The sequence below is a fragment of the Macrotis lagotis genome, chromosome X (assembly GCF_037893015.1).
Source record: "Macrotis lagotis isolate mMagLag1 chromosome X, bilby.v1.9.chrom.fasta, whole genome shotgun sequence".
Lineage (NCBI taxonomy): Eukaryota > Metazoa > Chordata > Mammalia > Peramelemorphia > Peramelidae > Macrotis > Macrotis lagotis.
In genome coordinates, this window is record NC_133666.1 from 432,525,756 (window position 1) to 432,534,257 (window position 8,502).

Below are 8,502 nucleotides of genomic sequence, written 5' to 3' on the forward strand. Positions count from 1 at the left end.
CCCAGCCCCCCCACACACACTTCGGGGGAGGAAGGAAGGGGCAGACTGTACAAACTTGGGGGCCTCCGGCGGCCCCCCGCTCCGCGCGCTTGCGGGACCGGGCCAGCACAGGCTCCCGGGGGTGCCAGAAGTTTGCCCGCGCCTCCCCCCCACCCCCCCAGGCCGGGGGGCCGGCGCCCCGTCCCCTGGCGGTGGTCCTTGCAGAGCCCAGCTCGGGCAGCGTAGACGCGGGCCCCCGACGTGGGCGGCGGGGTCCGGGAGGCGCGGAGGGGGGCCAGCCTGGCGTGTTTGATGGCTTCACTGAGAAGGGTCAAAGTGTTGCTGGTCTGAAACCTGATCGCCTTGGCCGGCTTCGTCCTCTTCCTGGCCAAGTGCAGACCCATCGCCGTGAAGAGCGGGGACGGCTTTCGGGTTGTCCATCCCCGGGCAGAGGCGGCCAACCTGAGCCAGCACGGCCCCAGCCCTGTCCAGGATGGGGTGCTGAAGAGGCTGTCCCTGCTGGAGGACATAGTCTATAGGCAGCTCAATGGCTTATCCAAATCCCTTGGGTTTATGGAAGGCTATAGTGGGCGGGACAAAGCTGGCCTCCCCTCCACCCTTTCCCCAGCTGAGGAAGAAAAGGCCAAAGGCCCCCATGAGAAGTATGCTACAATTTCTATCTTAGTGAAAAAATTTCACTGGATCGATCCAAACCAGATTACCGGCCAACCAAGTGTAAGGAGCTGAAATACTCTAAGGATCTGCCCCAGATTTCTATCATATTTATCTTTGTGAATGAGGCCCTGTCAGTGATCCTGTGGTCTGTCCACAGCGCTGTCAATCACACGCCAGCTTATCTGCTGAAAGACATTATCCTGGTGGACTACAACAGTGATGAAAAGGAACTTAAGGCACCATTGGAGGAGTATGTCCATAAACGCTATCCAGGGCTGGTGAAAGTGGTATGGAATCAGAAAAGGGAAGGTCTGATCCGAGCAAGGATTGAAGGCTGGAAGGTGGCCACTGGGCAGATCACTAGTGTCTTTGATGCCCACGTGGAGTTTACTGCTGGCTGGGCTGAGCCCATCCTGTCCAGAATCCAGGAAAACCGGAAGAGGGTAATCCTTCCCTCCATTGACAACATCAAGCAAGACAACTTTGAGGTAAAGCGGTATGAGAACTCAGCCCATGGCTATAGCTGGGAGCTCTGGTGCATGTACATCAGTCCCCCAAAGGACGATTAAAAACTTCATAAAGCAGAGAAGGGGAAGCTGGGGAGCCTTGCCCTCTAGAACCTGACGTGGCTTCCCCTTGCTCTCTTTCAGAGCGCATGTGTCTCTCCCAGAGCCTGGGAGAGAAAGAAAGGGCCATGCAGTGGCTTAGTTGGTATTCTAGGGTCTTCTGTGGGACCACTTCATCTCTCACAGGTGGGAAAGCTGATGTTCAGTTCCCCACTCTCCATTCTGTCTTCTTCTGTGAATCTCATCAAACAACAAAGTTTCTTTTTGAGGGATCCCACCTGGACCAGACAATCCCTAGATGGGTTTGCTCAGAATTACTCACTGGGGCATCTTGCCCTTGATCTAGGAAAGCATCCTTTCTTTCAGCTCTGGAAAATCTATTGCTGTTTGTGGCCAGGGATGCTGATAATTCAAAGGAAAGAAAATGTCCTATTGCCCCTGATTTCTCCTCATTTCTTCCTTCTCCACCAGCATGCACACAAACACACGCACACACACACACACACACACACATACACACAAACACACAGAAACACAGACACACACACACACACACACACAAACACACACAAAAACATTCAAGCATCCCAATCTAAAGAGACAAAGAGCATTCTTTTCTTTGGACCAATCATTGGTATCACATCTCTTTTTAATATTTTGATATAGGAGCTAAATTTCACCTTTCTTAGTGAATGAGCTAGGCAGTTTTGGACTCTGCTCCTCAGCCTCTATGGAAGAAAGATGCTAAATTCTTCACCAATCTATTACCCCTCATCCCCACCCTAGAGAAGAAACCAGGCTCTTCAGACCTCCTTGATCCTGAAATGCATCCTTATCCCTAAATGTTCCTTCTCTACAAAGCCTTCCAAGTGGTATCTATCTCTGCTGTTTGACCCAACTTAGGATGGATGTTCCCAAGCACACCCAGACTCACAGTCATTCAGTATGAGCTAACCCAAAACACATGGCCAGAAGGAAGCTGGAAAACAGAAGGTGAGAGGGAATGAGTGAGCCTTCATTCCCTTTGGAAGTGACTCAGAGAGATAACAACATACATATTCAAAAAAAGATAGAAATCTATCTTACCCTAGAGGAAAAAAGAAGAGAAAAAGGATGGGAGGTAGAGGATAGGGGAGAAGAGGGGTGTGTAGATGATAGAAAAAAGGGAAAATCATAGGAAAGATACAAAACTATTTTTTTTTTTACAAAACAATGGGGTTGGGTTGGGTGACTGAGCATCACCCAGATGGGTGATTGTTGGGATTATGGGATCAAATTTGGGCTCAGGTCCTCCTGGCTCCAGGCTCAATGCTTTCTCCACTATGTCACCTGGCTGCCTCACAACACATATTTGAGGAGGGAAAAAGAGGAAGGAGAATGATAATAGAATGAATGGGAGTGGAGAGGAATATATGGGAGAGAAATACAATTAGTAATAGCAACTGTGTGGAAAAAATATTGAAGTAATTTACCTGGTGGACTTAAGTTGAAGAATGTGAACCATCCCGGAGACAAAACTGATGGTATCTGAACATGCAACAAAGCACATTTTTTTTCTATTTACCTTCATTTTTCTCTATCTGTGCAGTGGGAGGGGCATTAGGCATACTTTTACAATAAATCATTTGTAATAATGTTAAAATAAATAAATTAAAATTAAAAAAAATTTTCAAAGATGATTTTACTCACCATTAGTACATGGAATAAATGCATACTTATAGACAACACAAAATCCACTAACACTTAAAGATGTACAGTTCTTATTGCAAGAGAACTTAGCAGATTATAATCAAATAGCATCCCTAATAAAACATGCCTGACAAATGAAGCCTGGCTTACCAAAGTCAAGGCTGTATACAAGATTTCTAAAGTGGTTGCAGTGAATGGGAGAACCAGAAAGTTGGCAGAAACTTTACAATCAAAAGTAATATAGTCTTGTATGTTTTCCCAGAAGAATAAATGAAAGTCTCATGACAATATGATTGCTACTTTTAGGAAAGTGCCACACTATGATGAACCCTGATGACATCAAAGAAAAATTTTATAAAGCCCTGAAGACCTTCTTCATCAGTGTACCAAAAGAGCAATAGTAACAAAAATACTATCAAAAGAGCAATAGTAAATCAGAATGGCTTTAATACCAAAGCAGATACAGACTATTAGACATGCAAGGGTGGTCTTGAGAGGAATAACATAAAATACAACAATACCAATAGTCACTTATTACTGAAGTCTTGTGCATGTTATAATTTCATCACCAACATTGTTTTCCCTTTGCCAAAAAGCAATAAAACTTGTGAATATATTTCTGTGTCAAATACTGACATTTAATAGAAGAGACAGACAGAATAGGAGAATAATAAAGGTCATATGTTGTTCAAAATATTGGACTGATTATTGACATTCTTTCTGAGCTAATTATTTGTATTCAACAAAAGAAGAGCTGCCAAAGCAAGATAATTATGAGAAGACTTTCATGAAGAGAAAAAACATCAAGGTCATCTACTGTACTTATGGTAAATTACTTAAATTAAATAGATTACAAGACTTATGTAGAGGGAGAATTGGTGCAAGATAGTTTGTTCATAGATAAGTGTGTACTCAGTGAAATCTCTGAAACTAAGCAGCAGCAGAGCATGGATTGATTCTCTTTTCCTTTTATTACTTTTGATCTAACAACTGACACCAAGAAAAATAGGCTCTCCATCAGGCAACATCACATCATCTATACATGGCACCATCAGATATGACAAATGGAGAAATATGGAATGCTTCTGATTTGTTCACTTACTTTAGCAGTATATTTTCCTAGGATTTCCACATAAATGAGGAATTTCATGTAATTATTGAAAGAAAGATTTCTGTTTGGTATGCTCTTAAAAAAAGTACTGGATAGGGTGGCTAGATGGCATAGTGGATAAAGCACCAGCCCTGGAGTCAGGAGTACCTGGGTTCAAATCCGGCCTCAGACACTTAATAATTACCTAGCTGTGTGGCCTTGGGCAAGCCACTTAACCCCATTTGCCTTGCAAAAAGCTAAAAAAAAAAAAAAAGAGAGAGAAGTACTGGAGAGAAGAAGTAGTGGACTGTCTCCTACCAAATTAAAGGCCAACAAAATCATTGTGCTGATTTCATTATTATGTGCCTATGAAAACTGGACAGTATACCAGGAAGCTGATTTTCTTCTATTAAAATCATCTTAAGATTCTTAAGATAACCTAACAAGGTAAGGTATCAGATGCTGAGGTCCTTTTTCAAGCTAAACTACTAGTCATTCCAAGTCATCTGCAGAGAGTCCAACTCTGATTGTCTGTCCATGGTGTTCAAATGCTAAACTTATGTTTGCCTAAAAGATTATTTTGTGAACTACCCAACAAGATGTTTCAGAAGAAGCAATGCAAGGAATTTTAGAATTGATTGGGTAAAATTGGAAACATAGGCAAATGTCCACCCAATATAAATTGCCAGTATCAAAGAAGATATTATGCTCTAACAAAATTGTAGTCGCTCAAAGAAATGTGAGGTGTTCAAATTTAAAGATATCTACACTCCAAATAATCATATGGAAGATTTTTGCCTGACCTCTGTTAAAGAGCATTCCATACCCATGTTGGTCTGATCCACTAGTAGTGGACCTTGATTCCAATATACTTAAGTTATTTTGGTCCTTTTTGAGAACAAAAAGTCATCAACTAACCAACACTCTTTGGAGAAATTATGAAAGTATTTGGGAGAATAAGAGTTAGATTCATGAGAAACCAGGGATAGACTGTGGTCTTTATTTTGAACAATGCACCTGCATTGATTAGATCACAGCTCCATGGACATATACAAAGATAATTTATATTTATTTCCATTTGGTTTCATTCTCCAGTTTTGATTAGCATATTCTCTTGTAATTAAACCTTGATTCCTCTCTCTAGGAATTCAGGTCAACTAAAAATAAAAAAGGGTAATACAAAACTTTCTTTTTCTATTACATCGAAGAAATGAATACATAATTAAAAGAAGCTAAAAACACTGAAAATAATTTGTGAAACAGGTTGAGAATGAATCATAGGAAAACTTTCTTAAACTGCAGTCAACATGAACAGAAATGATATTAAACAAAGAGTTACAGAAACATAGACCCTGGTTTTAAATTAATTTATTTATTTTCATCTGTATGTACATGCATATTTCCAAGTTACAAAATTCCCTCCACCCTTCCTTCCCATCCCCCTCCCTTCAGCAGAGACCAGAGAGGTTAGCATTCTAAATGCATATTTTATTAAACATGGTTACAGATTAGTAATTTTCTGCATGAGGAATTAGGATTAAGGGAAAGAAAGAAATAAGAAATATTTTTTAAAGTGTTCATCAGATTTAGGAAGGGTTGTTTCTTTCTTCTGTGTTTTGTTTTGTTTTTCTTCTGTGTTTTGTTTATATAACTGTATAATACAGTCCTTAACTGGTCATATACAGTTGTCCTTGCTCTCTGGACTGTTGAAAGGAGCTGCTTCCATCAGAGTTGTTCATCTCATAATATTGATGTTTAAATTTCTTTCTTGGTTCTACACCCTTCACTCAGTATCAGATCCCAAAAGTCATTCCAGGTTTCTCTACAGTCTGACCTCTTATGGTTTCTTATAGATCAATAGAATTCCATAGTATTCATGTACCATAACTTGTTTAGCCATTCCCCAATTGATGGGTCATCCCTCAATTTCCAATTCTTTGTGGGTACGAAAAGAGCTGCTGTGAATATTTTGGAACATGTGGGTCTTTTGCCATTTTTTATGATTTCTTCTACATATAAACCTCAAATTGGAATTGCAGGATCAAAGGATATGAACAATTTTATTGCTCTTTGGGCATAGTTCCATAATTGCTCTCCAGAAAGTTTGGATTCATTGAGAAGTCCACCAGCAGTGAATACATTAATTTCCAAATCCTCCCACAACCTCTCCAACATTGATCATCTTCCCTATTTCTCATTTTACTTGATCTAAAGGTGCTTGATGAGATGATACCTCATTGGTGTTTGCATTTCTCTAATCAACAGTAATTTGGAGGATTATTTTGTCATATGATTATAGCTGTAATTTCTTCTTTTGAAATTGTTCATACCCTTTGATCATTTCTCAATTGGGAAATGACTTGTGATCTTATAAATTTGATGCCATTCTCTATATATTTTATAAATGAGATCTTTATCAGAACTCCTGGTTGTGAGGAGTGTTTCCCAATTTTCTGCTTTTCTTCTAATTTTGGCAGCATTGATTTTATTAGTGCAAAAACTTTCTCATTTAATAAAGTCAAAATCATTCATTTTTTACTTTATCATGTGCTCTAATTATTTTTGGTCATACATTTATCACTTTTATATAGAGAAAATAGAGTACTTTTGGTCTAATAATTTAACTATTGTATTGTTCTTTATGTCTAAACCCTGTACTCATTTTGACATTAGTTTGGTATATGGTATGAGATGTGGATCTATGATTAGTTTTTGCCATATTATTTTCCAGTTTTCCCAACAATTTTTGTCAAATAGTGCATTCTTATCCTAGAGGTTGATACCTTTGTGTTTGTCAAATAGGAGATTGCTCTAGTCATTTACTGCAATTTCTTTTGAACCTATCCTAATCCACTGATCCATTACTCTATTTCTTTCTAGGGAGTTTTGAAGATTGTTGTGATATAGTATAGTTTTAGATCTCATAGAGCTAGGCTACCATCATTTACATTTTTTTCTTTGGTTACCTTGCTATTCTTACCCTTTTAGTGCTCCAGATGAATTTTGTAACTATTTATTCAAGCGTGATAAAATAGTTATTTGGCAGTTTGACTGATATGGCACTGAATAAGTAATTTAATTTGAGTAGAATTGCCTTTCTTGATTATATTAGCTAGATCTATCCATGAATATTTGACTTTTTTCCAATTATTTAGATGTGACTTTATTTGGGTGAGGAGAGTTGTATAATTGTGTTCATACAGTTTGTGAGTTTGTCTTGGGAGGTAGATTCCCAAGTATTTAATGTTGTTTACAGTTTATTTTAAATGGAATTTATCTTTCTATCTCTTATTCTTGGGCTTATTCATATATAGAAATGTTGATGATTTATTGGGTTTATGTTATATCCTGCTACTTTGCTGAATTTGTTAATTGTTTCTAGGAGTTTTCTGGATGATTTTCTCAGGTTCTCTTGGTATGCCATCATATCATCTGCAAAGAGTGAAAAATGTGTACAGGATTTAGACATAAAGAGTGTTAGCATAGATAAATTAATAGACCAAGAAATTCTCTATGAGATTTCTGTGAAAGGGGATTAATTTATAACCAAACAAGAATTAGAGCACATTATAATCTGCAAAGGATATGAACAATTTTCAAATAAAGAAATTAAAACTGTAAATAATAATATGAAAAAATGCTACAAATCATTATTGACTAGATAAATGTAAATTACAAACAATGAGGCATCACCTCACACCTATCAGATTGGACAAGATGAGAAGGGAAAATGTGGGAGGATTGGGACACTGATGTATTACTTATGGAGTTGTGAATGGATCTCCCCTTTCTCGAGAGCCATTTGAAATTATGTTCAAAGAGCAATAAAACTGTTCATACCCTCTGAATCAGTAATTCCATTCTAGATCTATATCCAAAATAAATTACCAAAAGAAAGAGAAAGGTCCTACATATTCCAAAATATTTATAGCAGCTCTTTTTGTAGTGGCAAACAATTGGAAATTGAAGAGATGCCTATCAATTGGGGAATGGATAAATAAGTTATGGTATATGAATGCTATGGAATATTATTGTTCTTTAAAAAACCCATAAATGGTCAGATTATAGAGAAGCATGGGATGACTTACAGTATCTGATGTTTAGCAAAGGCTGTAGAACCAAGAATACAATGTAAACAATAACAACAGCATTATGAGATGAACAGACTTGATGGAAGCAGCTTCTCTCAGCAGTTCATTGAGCTAGGACAATTGTATTAGAACAGCTAAGGACAATGTTATCCCCTCCAGTGAAAGAAAACCAAAATAAAACAAAGCACACACACAAACACACACACACACACACACAGATACGAAACAATCCTTCATAATCTGATGAAAACTTATAAAAATTATCTCTTATGTACCTCTTTCCCTCAATCCTAATTTCTCATACCAAAAATAACTAATCTGTAAATATGTTTATAAAAAATATGTTTGTATAATGTTAACCTGACTGTTAACAGCTAAGAGGAGGGCGTGATAAGGGAGGGTGGAAGGGAAT

General features: G+C 38.4%; 1 pseudogene; it reads left to right on the plus strand.

Moving 5' to 3' along the window:
• Positions 1-291: 291 nt before the first annotated feature.
• On the plus strand, positions 292-1,223 carry LOC141499230 (polypeptide N-acetylgalactosaminyltransferase 17 pseudogene; annotated as a pseudogene).
• Positions 1,224-8,502: the final 7,279 nt, after the last annotated feature.